Below are 20,498 nucleotides of genomic sequence, written 5' to 3'. Positions count from 1 at the left end.
ACTACCATTACACTATGATAAAGGGCGGAATATGATGGTTTTGACTGCACTGGGACTTTAGGTAATATGACCAGCACATGTTAATTAAGCTGTGCTCCATTAGGGAGACTCTGGTGGGACTCTCCTACCTCCTTAGCATTGTGTGCCCTGTCCAGATTGCCTCCTTCAACTCAATCCACGATGGAGAGAGGGAGGTAGAGAGGGAACGACGTAGAGAGAGAGGTAGAGAGGGAGGTAGAGAGGGAACGACGTAGAGAGGGAGGTAGAGAGGGAACGACGTAGAGAAGGAGGTAGAGAGGGAACGACGTAGAGGGAGGTAGAGAGGGAACGACATAGAAAGGGAGGTAGAGAGGGAACGACGTAGAGAGGGAAGTAGAGAGGGAACGACATAGAGAGGGAGGTAGAGAGGAACGACGAGAGAGGGAAGTAGAGAGGAACGACGAGAGAGGGAAGTAGAGAGGAACGACATAGAGGGAGGTAGAGAGGGAATGACGTAGAGGGAGGTAGAGAGAGAGAGGTAGAGAGGGAGGTAGAGAGGGAACGACGTAGAGAGAGAGGTAGAGAGGAACGACGTAGAGGGAGATAGAGAGGAACGACGTAGAGGGAGATAGAGAGGAACGACGTAGAGGGAGGTAGAGAGGGAACGACGTAGAGAGGGAGATAGAGAGGGAACGACGTAGAGGGAGGTAGAGAGGAACGACGTAGAGGAGATAGAGAGGGAACGACGTAGAGGGAGGTAGAGAGGGAACGACGTAGAGAGGGAGGTAGAGAGGGAACGACATAGAGGGAGGTAGAGAGGAACGACGTAGAGGGAGGTAGAGAGGGAGAGACGTAGAGAGGGAGGTAGAGAGGGAACGACATAGAGGGAGGTAGAGAGGGAACGACGTAGAGGGAGGTAGAGAGGGAGAGACGTAGAGGGAGGTAGGAGGTAGAGAGGGAACGACGTAGAGGGAGGTAGAGAGGGAACGACGAGAGGGAGGTAGAGAGGAACGACTTAGAGGGAGGTAGAGAGGAACGACTTAGAGAGGGAGAGACGAGAGGGAGGTAGAGAGGGAGAGACGTAGAGGGAGGTAGAGAGGGAACGACGTAGAGGGAGGTAGAGAGGGAACGACGTAGAGAGAGGGAGACGAGAGGGAGGTAGAGAGGGAGAGACGTAGAGGGAGGTAGAGAGGGAACGACGAGAGGGAGGTAGAGAGGGAACGACGAGAGGGAGGTAGAGAGGGAACGACGAGAGAGGGAGAGACGTAGAGGAGGTAGAGAGGGAGAGACGTAGAGGGAGGTAGAGAGGGAACGACATAGAGGGAGGTAGAGAGGAACGACGTAGAGGAGGTAGAGAGGAACGACGTAGAGGGAGGTAGAGAGGAACGACGTAGAGGGAGGTAGAGAGGGAACGACATAGAGGGAGGTAGAGAGGAACGACGTAGAGGGAGGTAGAGAGGGAACGACGTAGAGGGAGGTAGAGAGGGAACGACATAGAGGGAGATAGAGAGGGAACGACATAGAGGGAGGTAGAGAGGGAACGACGAAGAGGGAGGTAGAGAGGAGAGACGTAGAGAGGGAGGTAGAGAGGAACGACATAGAGGGAGGTAGAGAGGAACGACGTAGAGGGAGGTAGAGAGGGAGAGACGTAGAGGGAGGTAGAGAGGGAACGACGAGAGAGGGAGGTAGAGAGGAACGCATAGAGGAGGTAGAGAGGAACGACGAAGAGGGAGGTAGAGAGGAACGACGTAGAGGGAGGTAGAGAGGAACGACGTAGAGAGGGAGGTAGAGAGGAACGACGTAGAGTGAGGTAGAGAGGGAACGACGTAGAGGGAGGTAGAGAGGAACGACGTAGAGAGGGAGATAGAGAGGGAACGACGAGAGGGAGATAGAGAGGGAACGACGTAGAGAGGGAGATAGAGAGGGAACGACGTAGAGGGAGGTAGAGAGGGGAGACGAGAGAGGAGGTAGAGAGGAACGACGTAGAGGGAGGTAGAGAGGGAACGACGTAGAGGGAGGTAGAGAGGAACGACGAGAGGGAGGTAGAGAGGGAACGACGAGAGGGAGGTAGAGAGGAACGACGAGAGGGAGGTAGAGAGGGAACGACGTAGAGGGAGATAGAGAGGGAACGACAAGAGAGGGAGGTAGAGAGGGAACGACGAGAGGGAGGTAGAGAGGAACGACGAGAGGGAGGTAGAGAGGGAACGACGTAGAGAGGAGGTAGAGAGGGAACGACATAGAGGGAGGTAGAGAGGGAACGACGAGAGGGAGGTAGAGAGGAGAGACAAAGAGAGGGAGGTAGAGAGGGAACGACGAGAGGGAGGTAGAGAGGAACGACATAGAGGGAGGTAGAGAGGGAACGACGTAGAGGGAGGTAGAGAGGAACGACATAGAGGGAGGTAGAGAGGAACGACATAGAGGGAGGTAGAGAGGGAACGACATAGAGGGAGGTAGAGAGGAACGACATAGAGGGAGGTAGAGAGGGAACGACATAGAGGGGGTAGAGAGGAACGACGAGAGGGAGGTAGAGAGGGAACGACGAGAGGGAGGTAGAGAGGGAACGACGAGAGGGAGATAGAGAGGAACGACAGAGAGGGAGGTAGGAGGAACGACGAGAGGGAGGTAGAGAGGAACGACGTAGAGGGAGGTAGAGAGGGAACGACGTAGAGGGAGGTAGAGAGGGAACGACTTAGAGGGAGGTAGAGAGGGAACGACGTAGAGGGAGGTAGAGAGGGAACGACGTAGAGGGAGGTAGAGAGGGAACGACGTAGAGGGAGGTAGAGAGGGAACGACGTAGAGGGAGGTAGAGAGGGAACGATGTAGAGAGGGAACGGCATAGAAAGGGAGGTAGAGAGGGAACGACGTAGAGGGAGGTAGAGAGGGAACGACGTAGAGGGAGGGAGAGGGAACGACGTAGAGAGGGAGGAAGGGAGGGAACGATGTAGAGAGGGAACGGCATAGAAAGGGAGGTAGAGAGGGAGAGACGTAGAGAGGGAGGTAGAGAGGGAACGACGTAGAGGGAGGTAGAGAGGGAACGACGTAGAGAGGGAGGAAGGGAGTGAACGATGTAGAGAGGGAACGACATAGAAAGGGAGGTAGAGAGGGAGGTAGAGAGGGAACGATGTAGAGAGGGAGGTAGAGAGGGACCGACGTAGAGAGAGAGGAAGGGAGGGATCGACAGAGAGAGGAAGGGAGGGAACAACGTAGAGAGGGAGGTAGAGAGGGAACGACGTAGAGAGGGAGGTAGAGAGGGAACGACAGAGAGGGTGGTAGGGAGGGAACGACAAAGAGAGGGAGGTAGAGAGGGAACGACGTAGAGAGGGAGGTAGAGAGGGAACGACATAGAGAGGGAGGTAGAGAGGGAACGACAAAGAGAGGGAGGTAGAGAGGGAACGACGTAGAGAGGGAGGTAGAGAGGGAACGACAGAGAGGGAGGTAGGGAGGGAACGACAAAGAGAGGGAGGTAGAGAGGGAACGACAGAGAGGGAGGTAGAGAGGGAACGACGAGAGGGAGGTAGAGAGGGAACGACGTAGAGGGAGGTAGAGAGGAACGACAGAGGGAGGTAGAGAGGAACGACGAGAGGGAGGTAGAGAGGGAACGACTTAGAGGGAGGTAGAGAGGGAACGACGTAGAGAGGAGGAAGGGAGGGAACGATGTAGAGAGGGAACGGCATAGAAAGGGAGGTAGAGAGGGAGAGACAGAGAGGGAGGTAGAGAGGGAATGACGAAGAGGGAGGGAGAGGGAACGACGAGAGGGAGGTAGAGAGGGAACAACGAGAGAGGGAGGAAGGAGTGAACGATGTAGAGAGGGAACGACATAGAAAGGGAGGTAGAAAGGGAGGTAGAGAGGGAACGACAAAGAGAGGGAGGTAGAGAGGACCGACGTAGAGAGAGAGGAAGGGAGGGATCGACGTAGAGAGAGGAAGGGAGGGAACAACAAAGAGAGGGAGGTAGAGAGGGAACGACAAAGAGAGGGAGGTAGAGAGGGAACGACAAAGAGAGGGAGGTAGAGAGGGAACGACAAAGAGAGGGAGGTAGAGAGGGAACGACATAGAGAGGGAGGTAGAGAGGGAACGACGTAGAGAGGGAGGTAGAGAGGGAACGACAAAGAGAGGGAGGTAGAGAGGGAACGATAGAGAGGGAGGTAGAGAGGGAACGACGTAGAGAGGGAGGTAGAGAGGGAACGACGAGAGGGAGGTAGAGAGGGAACGACGTAGAGGGAGGTAGGAGGGAACGACAAAGAGAGGGAGGTAGAGAGGAACGATGTAGAGGGAGATAGAGAGGGAATGACGAGAGGGAGGTAGAGAGGGAGAGACGTAGAGGGAGGTAGAGAGGGAGAGACGTAGAGAGGGAAGTAGAGAGGGAACGAATAGAGAGGGAGGTAGAGAGGGAACGACGTAGAGGGAGGTAGAGAGGGAGAGACGAGAGGGAGGTAGAGAGGGAGAGACGTAGAGAGGGAAGTAGAGAGGGAACGACGTAGAGGAGGAGGTAGAGAGGAACGACGTAGAGGGAGGTAGAGAGGGAACGACGTAGAGGGAGGTAGAGAGGGAACGACGTAGAGGGAGATAGAGAGGGAACGACGTAGAGGGAGGTAGAGAGGGAGGTAGAGAGGGAGGTAGAGAGGGAACGACGTAGAGGGAGGTAGAGAGGGAACGACGTAGAGGGAGATAGAGAGGGAACGACGAGAGGGAGGTAGAGAGGGAGGTAGAGAGGGAGGTAGAGAGGGAACGATAGAGAGGGAGGTAGAGAGGGAACGATATAGAGAGGGAGGTAGAGAGGGAACGACGTAGAGAGGGAGGTAGAGAGGGAGGTAGAGAGGGAGGTAGAGAGGAACGATATAGAGAGGGAGGTAGAGAGGAACGACGTAGAGAGGGAGGTAGAGAGGGAACGACGTAGAGGGAGGTAGAGAGGAACAACGTAGAGAGGAGGAAGGGAGGGAACGATGTAGAGAGGGAACGGCATAGAAAGGGAGGTAGAGAGGGAGAGACGTAGAGAGGGAGGTAGAGAGGGAATGACGAAGAGGAGGGAGAGGGAACGATCCAGAGGGAGGTGAGAGAGGAAGACGAGAGGGAGGTAGAGAGGGAACGACGAGAGGGAGGTAGAGAGGGAACGACGTAGAGAGGGAGGAAGGGAGGGAACGATGTAGAGAGGGAATGGCATAGAAAGGAGTTAGAGAGGGAGAGACGTAGAAGGGAGGTAGAGAGGAACGATTAAGGGAGGTAGAGAGGGAACGACGTAGAGGGAGGTAGAGAGGAACGACATTTGAATAGAGGGAGGTAGAGAGGGAACGACTTAGAGAGGGAGGAAGGGAGGGAAAATCAGAGAGGGAACGGCATAGAAAGGGAGGTAGAGAGGAATGACAAAGAGGGAGATAGAGAGGAACGACGTAGAGGGAGGTAGAGAGGGAACGACGTAGAGAGAGGAGGAAGGGAGGGAACGATGTAGAGAGGGAACGGCATAGAAAGGAGGTAGAGAGGGAGAGACGTAGAGAGGGAGGTAGAGAGGGAATGACGAAGAGGGAGGAGAGGAAATACCGTAGAGGGAGGTAGAGAGGGAACGACGTAAGAGAGGGAGGAAGGAGTGAACGATGTAGAGAGGGAACGAGAAATAGAAAGGGAGGTAGAGAGGAGGTAGAGAGGGAACGATGTAGAGAGGGAGGTAGAGAGGACCGACGTAGAGAGAGAGGAAGGAGGGATCGACGTAGAGAGAGGAAGGAGGGAACAACAGAGAGGGAGGTAGAGAGGGAACGACAAAGAGAGGGAGGTAGAGAGGGAACGACAAAGAGAGGGAGGTAGAGAGGGAACGAACAGAGAGGGTGGTAGGGAGGAACGACAAAGAGAGGGAGGTAGAGAGGGAACAACGCAGAGAGGGAGGTAGAGAGGAACGACAGAGAGGGTGGTAGGGAGGGAACGACAAAGAGAGGGAGGTAGAGAGGAACAATTAGAGGGGGAGGTAGAGAGGAACAACGTAGAGAGGGAGGTAGAGAGGGAACGACAGAGAGGGTGGTAGGGAGGGAACGACAAAGAGAGGGAGGTAGAGAGGGAACGACGTAGAGAGGGAGGTAGAGAGGGAACGACAGAGAGGGTGGTAGGGAGGGAACGACAAAGAGAGGGAGGTAGAGAGGGAACGACAGAGAGGGTGGTAGGGAGGGAACGACAAAGAGAGGGAGGTAGAGAGGGAACGACAGAGAGGGTGGTAGGGAGGGAACGACAAAGAGAGGGAGGTAGAGAGGGAACAACGTAGAGAGGGAGGTAGAGAGGGAACGACAGAGAGGGTGGTAGGGAGGGAACGACAAAGAGAGGGAGGTAGAGAGGGAACAACGTAGAGGGGGAGGTAGAGAGGGAACGACAGAGAGGGTGGTAGGGAGGGAACGACAAAGAGAGGGAGGTAGAGAGGGAACAACGTAGAGGGGGAGGTAGAGAGGGAACGACAGAGAGGGTGGTAGGGAGGGAACGACAAAGAGAGGGAGGTAGAGAGGGAACAACGTAGAGGGGGAGGTAGGGAGGGAACGACAAAGAGAGGGAGGTAGGGAGGGAACGACGTAGAGAGGGAGGTAGGGAGGGAACGACAAAGAGAGGGAGGTAGGGAGGGAACGACGTAGAGAGGGAGGTAGAGAGGGAACGAGGTAGAGAGGGAGGTAGGGAGGGAACGACATAGGGCGGCAGGGTAGCCTAGTGGTTAGAGCGTTGGACTAGTAACCGGAAGGTTTCAAGTTCAAACCCTGAGCTGACAAGGTACAAATCTGTCGTTCTGCCCCTGAACAGGCAGTTGACCCACTGTTCCTAGGCCGTCATTGAAAATAAGAATTTGTTCTTAACTGACTTGCCTGGTTAAATAAAGGTACAAAAAAAAAATAGAGAGGGAGGTAGAGAGGGAACGAGGTAGAGAGGGAGGTAGGGAGGGAACGAGGTAGAGAGGGAACGATGTAGAGAGGGAGGGAGGGAACAACTTAGAGAGGGAGGTAGGGAAGGAACGGCGTAGAGAGGGAGGTAGAGAGGGAATGACATAGAGAGGGAGGTAGGGAGGGAATGACGTAGAGAGGGAGGTGGAGAGCGAACGACGTAGAGAGGGAACAATAGAGAGGGAGGTAGAGAAGGAACAATATAGAGAGGGAGGTGGAGAGGGAACAATATAGAGTGGGAGGTAGAGAGGGAACCATATAGAGAGGGACGTAGAGGGGGAACGAAATAGAGAAGGAGGTAGAGAGGGAGGTAGAGAGGGAACGACATAGAGAGGGAGGAAGGGAGGGAACGACGTAGAGAGGGAACGACATAGAAAGGGAGGTAGAGAGGGAACGACATAGAGAGGGAGGTAGAGAGGGAACGACATAGAGAGGGAGGTAGAGAGGGAAGAATATAGAGAGGGAGGTAGAGAGGGAACAATATAGAGAGGGAGGTAGAGAGGGAACAATATAGAGAGGGAGGTAGAGAGGGAAGAATATAGAGAGGGAGGTAGAGAGGAAACAATATAGAGAGGGAGGTAGAGAGGAAACAATACAGAGAGGGAGGTAGAGAGGGAACAATATAGAGAGGGAGGTAGAGAGGGAACAATATAGAGAGGGAGGTAGAGAGGGAACAATATAGAGAGGGTGGTAGAGAGGGAACAATATAGAGAGGGAACGAAGTAGTGACGGAGGTAGAGAGGGAGGAAAAGGAAAATGAAATGGAAGATTGAAAAGGTGAAGAAAGACTAGGAATATAGATAGATGGATAGATATAATAATATATATATTAATAATAATAATATATGCCATTTAGCAGACGCTTTTATCCAAAGCGACTTACAGTCATGTGTGCATACATTCTACGTATGGGTGGTCCCGGAATCGAACCCACTACCCTGGCGTTACAAGCGCCATGCTCTACCAACTGTGCTACAGAAGGACATCCTGGATATCCTGGAAGATACAGTACATGAGCATAGGACAGAGTGGAAGATCCAGAGGGAGATGAATAGAGAGAGAGAGAGGATTACAGGGATTGCGTTCCTGACGGGGCATAAATTAAGCAATGGAAGATGACAAAACTAAAGACAATACAATATCAACTCCAAATGCCCCATAACCTCTGTTCCTCAGGGAAACACTTAAAAGACTATGTTAATTTTATTAATTCACTTCAAATCCACCTAGGCATGGCAAATGAAGCAAGACACATTTTCATTTGAATACACTCAGGGGAGGGAAGACTTGGGGATTGGAACAAAATCCCTCCAAAATCAGAGTCATTTCAAGCAGAGCATTTCCACTGTCTCAAATAGCTAGAAGCATATGCATTCAGGGAATAGCACAAATACCATTAGAGGATACGTAGAATCACATAACGGATTCAGGGAATAGCACAAATACCATTAGAGGATACGTAGAATCACATAACGCATTCAGGAAATAGCACAAATACCATTAGAGGATACGTAGAATCACATAACGCATTCAGGGAATAGCACAAATACCATTAGAGGATACGTAGAATCACATAACGCATTCAGGGAATAGCACAAATACCATTAGAGGATACGTAGAATCACATAACGCATTCAGGGAATAGCACAAATACCATTAGAGGATACGTAGAATCACATAACGCATTCAGGGAATAGCACAAATACCATTAGAGGATACGTAGAATCACATAACGGATTCAGGGAATAGCACAAATACCATTAGAGGATACGTAGAATCACATAACGCATTCAGGAAATAGCACAAATACCATTAGAGGATACGTAGAATCACATAACGCATTCAGGAAATAGCACAAATACCATTAGAGGATACGTAGAATCACATAACGCATTCAGGGAATAGCACAAATACCATTAGAGGATACGTAGAATCACATAACGCATTCAGGGAATAGCACAAATACCATTAGAGGATACATAGAATCACATAATGCATTCAGGGAATAGCACAAATACCATTAGAGGATACGTAGAATCACATAACGCATTCAGGGAATAGCACAAATACCATTAGAGGATACGTAGAATCACATAACGCATTCAGGGAATAGCACAAATACCATTAGAGGATACGTAGAATCACATAACGCATTCAGGGAATAGCACAAATACCATTAGAGGATAGGTAGAATCACATAACGGATTCAGGGAATAGCACAAATACCATTAGAGGATACGTAGAATCACATAACGCATTCAGGGAATAGCACAAATACCATTAGAGGATACGTAGAATCACATAACGCATTCAGGGAATAGCACAAATACCATTAGAGGATACGTAGAATCACATAACGCATTCAGGGAATAGCACAAATACCATTAGAGGATACGTAGAATCACATAACGGATTCAGGGAATAGCACAAATACCATTAGAGGATACGTAGAATCACATAACGCATTCAGGAAATCATGACAAAAAGACTTAGGGTGTTATACTGGACATTGACAAACACTACTCTTGAAATACATTTCCAGGGTGTTAATCACTTTGTTGATGACCTGAAATGTGTCACTAGCTTCCATTATTACAATGTGTGTGTCTCTGAGATAGATAGATAGATAGATGTAGCCTATATTGCACCCCAATGATATTGTATGCAGGGATCTCTAACCATGGCCTCTCTTCTCTCTGTGGTCCCTGACCCAACAGGCAGCAACACACTCAACCGGCGGCCATCTTAGCACAGGATGGGCATCTGTCTGAATGGCAAGCTCGAGGCTAGTGGACTGAGAGCCAGCAGAAGTCATCCTAATCAACATGAAGTGGGACCATATACAGTTAATGGACGTTACAAATATGGCATTGGCAGTGTTGTCGAAAGCCTAAAGAAGTGTAGCTCCATCACTATAGAGTAACGTTCAAGGCCACACACATGCGTTTCATTTGGAATTGGAGGGCCCACTGCTCAGCCTTTTGACTGTGCTATCACAAAAGCAGAGCTATAGAGTGTGTGTGTGACTGTGTGTGAGAAGGGGGAATTTGTTGCCTGTGAGAATGGACATGGGTTGAGCTTGATCCTCCAGGACCTTAGCACTGTTTATCTCAAGTGTCCTGGTCTGGGGGAGAACGTGGGGGGAGAGGAGAAGCAGATCAATGCCTCCCTCCACACGCCTCTGCAGCAGTGCAGCACGTCATTCAGCTCTTATAACTCACAGCTCTTTCCAAAGGCAATATGGAGGGAGGGATACCGTTTGTTAATGTGTTTGTTTTCTTTCATCATATCGGCGATATGACAATGTCACAAAACCAATAGCATTGTGGGGAACAAAGGGAATGTGCCATACAGGAGATGAAGAGGAAGTGTCTTGGTCTTGAAGGGTGTCTTTAGGGTTACAGTTGTTGTTAGTCAACAGTGTCTTTCAGAACCCCTCCTAAAACCACACCTGTTTTGTTTTGGTTGTAGTTCCCTCTTCTGTTTGAGCGACAACATTTATTGCTGGGGAACGTGACAAGAAGAAAAGGAAGTTAGTGTCTTGGTCGCTGTAGATTAGACAGAGTAGAAGAATGGTGGTGGTAATCATACTGGAACGCTGTGTTCGTGCCGTATACTTTTTCATTGTTGTCTGAATTGACTGTTGTGAGACGTACAATGCAGTCAATACCGTGTCGTTCAATACCGTGTCGTTCAATACCGTGTCGTACAATACCGTGTCGTTCAATACCGTGTCGTTCAATACCGTGTCGTTCAATACCGTGTCGTTCAATACCGTGTCGTTCAATACCGTGTCGTTCAATACCGTGTCGTTCAATACCGTGTCGTTCAATACCGTGTCGTTCAATACCGTGTCGTTCAATACCGTGTCGTTCAATACCGTGTCGTTCAATACCGTGTCGTTCAATACCGTGTCGTTCAATACCGTGTCGTTCAATACCGTGTCGTACAATACCGTGTCGTTCAATACCGTGTCGTACAATACCTTGTCGTTCAATACCGTGTCGTTCAATACCGTGTCGTTCAATACCGTGTCGTTCAATACCGTGTCGTTCAATACCGTGTCGTTCAATACCGTGTCGTTCAATACCGTGTCGTTCAATACCGTGTCGTTCAATACCGTGTCGTACAATACCGTGTCGTTCAATACCTTGTCGTTCAATACCGTGTCGTACAATACCTTGTCGTTCAATACCGTGTCGTTCAATCGTTCAATACCTTGTCGTTCAATACCGTGTCGTTCAATACCGTGTCGTACAATACCGTGTCGTACAATACCTTGTCGTACAATACCGTGTCGTACAATACCGTGTCGTACAATACCGTGTCGTTCAATACCTTGTCGTTCAATACCTTGTCGTTCAATACCGTGTCGTACAATACCTTGTCGTTCAATACCGTGTCGTTCAATACCTTGTCGTTCAATACCGTGTCGTTCAATACCTTGTCGTACAATACCGTGTCGTTCAATACCTTGTCGTACAATACCGTGTCGTACAATACCTTGTCGTTCAATACCGTGTCGTTCAATACCTTGTCGTTCAATACCGTGTCGTTCAATACCTTGTCGTTCAATACCGTGTCGTACAATACCGTGTCGTACAATACCGTGTCGTTCAATACCGTGTCGTACAATACCGTGTCGTTCAATACCGTGTCGTTCAATACCGTGTCGTACAATACCTTGTCGTTCAATACCGTGTCGTTCAATAGCGTGTCGCACCTTGTGTTCAATACCGTGTACAATACCGTGTCGTACAATACCGTGTCGTTCAATACCGTGTCGTTCAATACCTTGTCGTTCAATACCGTGTCGTTCAATACCGTGTCGTTCAATACCGTGTCGTACAATAGCGTGTCGTTCAATACCGTGTCGTACAATACCTTGTCGTTCAATACCGTGTCGTTCAATACCGTGTCGTTCAATACCGTGTCGTACAATACCGTGTCGTTCAATACCTTGTCGTTCAATACCGTGTCGTACAATACCGTGTCGTTCAATACCGTGTCGTTCAATACCGTGTCGTACAATACCGTGTCGTTCAATACCGTGTCGTTCAATACCGTGTCGTACAATACCTTGTCGTTCAATACCTTGTCGTTCAATACCGTGTCGTTCAATACCGTGTCGTTCAATACCGTGTCGTACAATACCGTGTCGTTCAATACCGTACAATACCTTGTCGTTCAATACCGTGTCGTTCAATACCGTGTCGTACAATACCTTGTCGTTCAATACCGTGTCGTCGCAATACAATACCGTGTCGTTCAATACCGTGTCGTTCAATACCGTGTCGTACAATACCTTGCGTGTCGTTCAATACCGTGTCGTACAATACCGTGTCGTTCAATACCGTGTCGTCGTTCAATACCGTGTCGTTCAATAGCGTGTTGTTCAATACTGTGTTGTTCAATACCGTGTCGTACAATACCGTGTCGTTCAATACCGTGTCGTTCAATACCGTGTCGTTCAATACCGTGTCGTACAATACCGTGTCGTTCAATACCGTGTCGTTCAATACCGTGTCGTACAATACCGTGTCGTTCAATACCGTGTCGTTCAATACCGTGTCGTTCAATACCGTGTCGTACGATACCGTGTCGTACGACACCGTGTCGTTCAATACCGTGTCGTTCAATACCGTGTCGTTCAATACCGTGTCGTACAATACCTTGTCGTACAATACCTTGTCGTTCAATAGCGTGTTGTTCAATACTGTGTCAAAGACACTCCTAGTCAATTCTGAGATATCAATTCATCTTTAGCTTTACACAACAAATAAGTTATTGAATAGACAAAGCTCAGAAGTAGCTTTGAAAACAAATGCATATAAATATATAAACTTAGACAAGACCCAAAAAATTCTAACAACAATAATATGCAAAAGTAGGTTAATGCCCTTCTGACATCAGTACCTTAATGTTCTATTGCTTCCTTGCTTCCACTGTACTGCAGACATATCTAGGATAGATTTTTTCTCTCTATTTTCTCTGCAATAAAAACAAAATCCATAATCTGGTTGGATGATCCAAACTAATCTCCCATAACTACAGTACAGTCATCACTCAACCTGCAATCCCATATCTCCACTCAACATCAAACTCCCAAAGATTAACTCCTGGCCTGGATGTCCCAGAAAATAAAAGACCATCAGCTCGAGCAGTGGGATTCGCTTGGTGCGTCCCTCAGCCCAAACAGATCACTGGGGAACTCGTACAGACCGTGTCGTAACTGTGGATTCGTCATGACTCGGACTGTCTCTCTGTCACTGTCTGTTTGGCTTGATCTGACCATGCAATTCAGTATGATGCTCAGAACAAAACAACAGAAATATGAATCAAAAATGTAAACTGATACAGTTTCTTTATTGTTTGAAATATAAATCTGCTATATTATCTGTCAGTGGTCTTTGTAATGTGAATCCTGTGCCTGAGTTTGAGTACATTTGCATTACAGTATGGTTTCTGTTACAGCAAGAGGGGTATTTCCTATGCCAAACCCAGGAAAAGGGCTTGGTTGGCCATCTCTGATGCAGCTAGAACAGTGGGGGTTGGTGGAGCAGTGAAAACGGGTCAGTGAAACCGCAGACCATCAAGCGTTGCCTCCACTGTCTGCCAGCGCAGTCAACCAACCGTGTTCCAGGGGCACCTGCTTTCAAGGTCTCCCCGTTTCATCAATCTCCAGCAACCTTTACACGCACGGTCACTATCACTAATTAGACCAAAGATGGTGACGGATCAAGGCCCTAAAAATAGGACAAAAACCATGGAGCAAGGTGGCTTCTGGCTTCCAGGCATTCTCAAAGATGATGAATGAGACGATGAACCATGAGATAACTACCTAAAGTATCTGTGTCCTACTAATACACAACACACATCTCTGGGAGTACTTATTCACTTCTTAATTAAAACATCATGACTTGGGAGAACACAAATGCCCATTACTTGAGGTGAAAGTTCAGACTTTGTTTTTTCGTGTGTACCTTATTACTGCCATTTGTCAAAGAAAACATTGGTAGCTCTGAACAAATAGCCAACCCTGGAGCATTTTTGGGGGAGGAGGGATTGAAAGCCCTGCTGCTTGTGCAAATGCTTTGTAAACCCAGGGGTACCACAGCCACAAGCCTGCAGATTAGAATCATCTTTCTTTGAGCCAATAGTTTTGCAACTGGGACACACCTGGAACACCAGACAAGGGTCACATTTAAACTGCCCAAAAGCATCCAGAATAAAAAGTTAACCAAACTTCAACAGCTACCCTTGGACCAATGCAAAGTGTCAAATAAAATCAAATTTACTTGTCACATACACATGGTTAGCAGATGTACACTGTGTATAAGACAGTAGTTTTGGAATTGTTAGTTAGATTACTTGTTGGTTATCACTGCATTGTTGGAACTAGAAGCACAAGCATTTCGCTACACTCACATTAACATCTGCTAACCATGTGTATGTGACAAATAAAATTTGATTTGATTTGAATATGTATGTAAAACATTATATTATATATTTTACATCAATTTCCATCAATTCCCATTATTAAAGTGGCTGGAGTTGAGTCAGTGTGTTGGCAGCAGCCATTCAATGTTAGTGATGGCTGTTTAACAGTCTGATGGCCTTGAGATAGAAGCTGTTTTTCAGTCTCTCAGTCCCTGCTTTGATGCACCTGTACTGACCTCGCCTTCTGGATGATAACGGGGTGAACAGGCAGTGGCTCGGGTGGTTGTTGTCCTTGGTGATCTTTATGGCCTTCCTATGACATTGGGTGCTGTAGGTGTCCTGGAGGGCAGTTAGTTTGCCCCCAGTGATGCGTTGTGCAGACCTCACTACCCTCTGGAGAGCCTTACGCTTGTGGGCGGAGCAGTTGCCGTACCAGGCGGTGATACAGCCCGACAGGATGCTCTCGATTGTGCATCTGTAGGAGTTTGTGAGTGCTTTTGTTGACAAGCCGAATTTCTTCAGCCTCCTGAGGTTGAAGAGGCGCTGCTGCGCCTTCTTCACGATGCTGTCTTTGTGGGTGTGCATGGCCACTCAGTCGTGGGTGAACAGAGAGTACAGGACTCAGTCGAGGGCTCAGAACACACCCTTGTGGGGCCCCAGTGTTGAGGATCAGCGGGGTAGAGATGTTACCTCTCAAAGCACTTCATGATGACGGAAGTGAGATCTACTGGGAGGTAGTCGTTTAGCTCAGTTACCTTAGCTTTCTTGGGAACAGGAACAATGGTGGCCCTCTTGAAGCATGTGGGAACAGCAGACTGGGATAAGGATTGATTGAATATGTCCGTAAACACACCAGCCAGCTGCTCTGGTGTGCTCTGAGGGCGCGGCTGGGGATAAGGTCTGGGCCTGCAGCCTTGCGAGGGTTAACACGTTTAAATGTTTTACTCATGTCGGATGCAGTGAATGAGAGTCCGCATGTTTTGGTTGCGGGCCGTGTCAGTGACACTGTATTGTCCTCAAAAGCGGGCAAAAAAGTTATTTAGTTTGCCTGGGAGCAAGACATCCTGGTCCGTGACGGGGCTGGTTTTCTTTTTGTAATCCGTGATTGACTGTAGACCCTGCCACATACCTGTTGTGTCTAAGCCATTGAATTGCGACTCTACTTTGTCTCTATACTGACGCTTAGCTTCTTTGATTGCCTTGCGGAGGGAATAGCTGCAACGTTTGTATCCGGTCATGTTTCCGGTCACCGTGCCCTGGTTAAAAGCAGTGGTTCGCGCTTTCAGTTTCACGCGAATGCTGCCATCAATCCACGGTTTCTGGTTTGGGAATGTTTTAATCGTTGCTATGGGAACGACATCTTTAATGCACGTTCTAATGAACTCGCTCACCGAATCAGCGTATTCGTCAATGTTGTTATTGGGACACAGTGCGGAACATATCCCAGTCCACGTGATGGAAGCAGTCTTGGAGCGTGGAATCAGATTGGTCGGACCAGCGATGAACAGACCTGAGCGCGGGAGCTTCTTGTTTTAGCTTCTGTCTGTAGGCAGGGAGCAACAAAATGGAGTCGTGGTCAGCTTTTCCAAAAGGAGGGTGGGGGAGGGCCTTATATGCGTCGTGGAAGTTAGAATAGCAATGATCCAAGGTATTACCAGCCCTGGTTGCGCAATTGATATGCTGATACTATTTAGGTAGTCTTGTTTTCAAATCCCCAACTACAATGAATGCATCCTCAGGATATGTGATTTCTAGTTTGCAAAGAGTCAAATAAAGTTTGTTCAGAGCCATCGATGTGTCTGCTTGGGGGGGAATATATACGGCAGTGATTATAATCGATGATAATTCCCTTGGTAGATAATGTGGTCGACATTTGATTGTGAGGAATTCTAAATCAGTGTTTAGAAGGACTTGAGTTCCTGTATGTTGTTGTGACCACACCACGTCTCGTTAGCCATAAGGCATACGCCCCCGCCCCTCTTCTTACCAGAAAGATGTTTGTTTCGATTTGTGAATAAACCAGCTGGCTGCACCAGTAGTGAGCCATGTTTCCGTGAAGCAAAGAACATTACAGTCTCTGATGTCCCTCTGGAATGCTACCCTTGCTCGGATTTCATCAACCTTGTTGTCAAGAGACTGGACATTGGCGAGAAGTATGCTAGGGAGTGGTGCATGATGTGCCCGTCTCCGGAGCCTGACCAGAAGACCAGAAGACTGCTTTTACGACGTCTTTGTATTGGGTCGCAGGCTGGGATCCATTCCGTTGTCCTGGGTGAAAGGCAGAACACAGGATCCGCTTCGGGAAAGACATATTCCTGGTCGTACTGATGGCGAGTTGACATTGCTCTTATATTCAGTAGTTCTCCCCGACTCAATGTAATGAAACCTAAGATTACCTAGGGTACCAATGTAAGAAATAACACGTAAAAAAATATTTAAAAAACGGCATAGTTTCCTAGGAACGCGAAGCGAGGCGGCCATCTCTGTCGGCGCCAGAAGTAGTATCTGCACGGTCCAAAATCAGTTTAAAATATAAGGGGCAAATGAAATAACAAGCCAGATCAGATTTAAATCCCGACGTCCTTCCATTCCTGGGTAGTCTCTCAGCTGGACCCCCTGTTGGCTGTGTCACTGACATGTGTCCCAGTTGGACTCGGCTATTCAGTCTAATGAATGTTAATGGTCACCCAGGACACCCATGGCTCTCTTGCTGGGCCTCTGCTCTCTTGTTCCTATTCTGGGAGGCAGTCGTGGCAGGTAGAGGTCTGCCGTCCACTCCTGTGGGCCCTCGGCTGTGGTAGTCCCTCTGGGGCTTGGGCATGAAACAGATCGCCACACATCATTGCAGCATGGGTCCTCGCTCTGCTCCTCCAAGTCAAGATCACAGACACACACACACACACAAAGCGAGGTAGCTGGCTGCCCCCTCCTAACTCCTCACACAGGCATGGCCCGCGCTACGGAGTGAGGAGCCGTCAGGGCACATCAGCCGGGAACGTGGAAACAAATGACCTCTGTCCCTTCACTGTCCGCCCCCACCACCACCCTGACATTTTCCCATCAACAGCTTCAGCGCTTCCGACATGTGACCCCGGCGGCACGGGCGGTCGTGACTCGCCAAGCACGTGAGCGCGCACACACACACTGAGGGAGGAGATAGCAGGACAGGTCTCTGATCTTCAGATTCAAACGCAGCGGGAGAATGTCAGCTTCAAACCGTTTCTGTTATACAACCCTGCTCTCTGCATATCAAACCCAGGTCACAATTCAAATTGGGTTCACGAAGTAAAGAAACTGGAATATGCACTCGTCTCTGATTAAAACATGATGAAACAAACTACTCCTTCTCTCTGATTCCAATATGATGAAACAAACTACTCCTTCTCTCTGATTCCAATATGATGAAACAAACTACTCCTTCTCTCTGATTCCAATATGATGAAAAAAACTACTCCTTCTCTCTGATTCCAATATGATGAAACAAACTACTCCTTCTCTCTGATTCCAATATGATGAAACAAACTACTCCTTCTCTCTGATTCAAATATGATGAAACAAACTACTCCTTCTCTCTGATTCCAATATGATGAAACAAACTACTCCTTCTCTCTGATTCCAATATGATGAAACAAACTCCTCCTTCTCTCTGATTCCAATATGATGAAACAAACTCCTCCTTCTCTCTGATTCCAATATGATGAAACAAACTACTCCTTCTCTCTGATTCCAATATGATGAAACAAACTACTCCTTCTCTCTGATTCCAATATGATGAAACAAACTACTGAAACCTTCTCTCTGATTCCAATATGATGAAACAAACTACTCCTTCTCTCTGATTCCAATATGATGAAACAAACTACTCCTTCTCTCTGATTCCAATATGATGAAACAAACTACTCCTTCTCTCTGATTCCAATATGATGAAACAAACTCCTCCTTCTCTCTGATTCCAATATGATGAAACAAACTGAAACAAACTCCTTCTCTCTGATTCCAATATGATGAAACAAACTACTCCTTCTCTCTGATTCCAATATGATGAAACAAACTCCTCCTTCTCTCTGATTCCAATATGATGAAACAAACTACTCCTTCTCTCTGATTCCAATATGATGAAACAAACTACTCCTTCTCTCTGATTCCAATGATGACTCCTTCTCTCTGATTCCAATATGATGAAACAAACTACTCCTTCTCTCTGATTCCAATATGATGAAACAAACTACTCCTTCTCTCTGATTCCAATATGATGAAACAAACTATTCCAATATGATGAAACAAACTACTCCTTCTCTCTGATTCCAATATGATGAAACAAACTACTCCTTCTCTCTGATTCCAATATGATGAAACAAACTACTCCTTCTCTGATTCCAATATGATGAAACAAACTACTCCTTCTCTCTGATTCCAATATGATGAAACAAACTACTCCTTCTCTCTGATTCCAATATGATGAAAAAAACTACTCCTTCTCTCTGATTCCAATATGATGAAACAAACTACTCCTTCTCTCTGATTCCAATATGATGAAACAAACTACTCCTTCTCTCTGATTCCAATATGATGAAACAAACTATTCCAATATGATCCTTCTCTGATTCCAATATGATGAAACAAACTACTCCTTCTCTCTGATTCCAATATGATGAAACAAACTACTCCTTCTCTCTGATTCCAATATGATGAAACAAACTACTCCTTCTCTCTGATTCCAATATGATGAAACAAACTACTCCTTCTCTCTGATTCCAATATGATGAAACAAACTACTCCTTCTCTGATTCCAATATGATGAAACAAACTACTCCTTCTCTCTGATTCCAATATGATGAAACAAACTACTCCTTCTCTCTGATTCCAATATGATGAAACAAACTACTCCTTCTCTCTGATTCCAATATGATGAAACAAACTACTCCTCTCTGATTCCAATATGATGAAACAAACTACTCCTTCTCTCTGATTCCAATATGATGAAACAAACTACTCCTTCTCTGATTCCAATATGATGAAACAAACTACTCCTTCTCTCTGATTCCAATATGATGAAACAAACTACTCCTTCTCTCTGATTCCAATATGATGAAACAAACTACTCCTTCTCTCTGATTCCAATATGATGAAACAAACTACTCCTTCTCTCTGATTCCAATATGATGAAACAAACTACTCCTTCTCTCTGATTCCAATATGATGAAACAAACTACTCCTTCTCTCTGATTCCAATATGATGAAACAAACTACTCCTTCTCTCTGATTCCAATATGATGAAACAAACTACTCCTTCTCTCTGATTCCAATATGATGAATCAAACTACTCCTTCTCTCTGATTCCAATATGATGAAACAAACTACTCCTTCTCTCTGATTCCAATATGATGAAACAAACTACTCCTTCTCTCTGATTCCAATATGATGAAACAAACTTGAGCCGAGACACAGGGGTGGGTAGCACAACAACTGCAGAAAATCTGATTCATGTTTTGGGGAAAAACTTTGAGTGTCTTTCCGTAGCAATTTCCCCTGCGAGCATGCTGCAGCCTGGGAGAGGGGTAATCCATCACCCAGTATTCCTGATAGGGGGAAACATGGCGGCCCCCCTCCCAGTCCAGCAAACCTCGCCCTCGCCGCATACAGCGCAGCGCAGCACGGGTCGGATCAGCCTGCCTATCAATTACAGAGTCAAACGTGTCTGGAACGGCGTGTCTGGGGAGTTGTCGGTAAACTGCTTGCTACACCACCTCTGTCTGACTGATCCGGTTGATGTTCCTTCATTTCCCCCCTGGTACTGCTGAGGAAATGACAGGCGGGTCCAGACAGACAGGGATCTAATGCTAATCTTCCCATATGTTAGGCTGAGCTGCGAGCTAGCCTAGCGACAAGCCTCAGGGGCTGATGTGGTCCCAAGGGCCCTGACTGGCAGCCCTGGCTCTTACCCGCTCTCCCACGCTGGAGGTGGGAGTAGAGGGAGTCGGAGGGGAACCTGAAACAGTATCACAGGGTTCACCTGTCCTACTAGAAACACTTCCATCTCAACGACTTATTAGCATTTGAGAATAGTCACATATTTTACTCGTAGGTTGAATCATTAATCACTTTCGCAATTGCCAACCCTGTCACATATAGGAGTATAAAGTCCCAACTGAGAAACCATATGCAGAAATAGTTCAAA

At 47.6% G+C, this 20,498-nt stretch overlaps 1 protein-coding gene across 1 annotated transcript in view; it reads right to left on the bottom strand.

Annotated features, from left to right (window-relative positions):
• Positions 1–20,498, bottom strand: part of LOC118392701 (neurexin-1-like) — a 1,157,590-nt gene that overhangs the window by 932,476 nt on the left and 204,616 nt on the right. The window lies entirely within an intron of this gene.

The sequence above is a fragment of the Oncorhynchus keta genome, chromosome 13 (assembly GCF_023373465.1).
Source record: "Oncorhynchus keta strain PuntledgeMale-10-30-2019 chromosome 13, Oket_V2, whole genome shotgun sequence".
Classification (NCBI taxonomy): Eukaryota; Metazoa; Chordata; class Actinopteri; order Salmoniformes; family Salmonidae; genus Oncorhynchus; species Oncorhynchus keta.
This window is presented reverse-complemented; position numbering and strand designations above follow the sequence as displayed.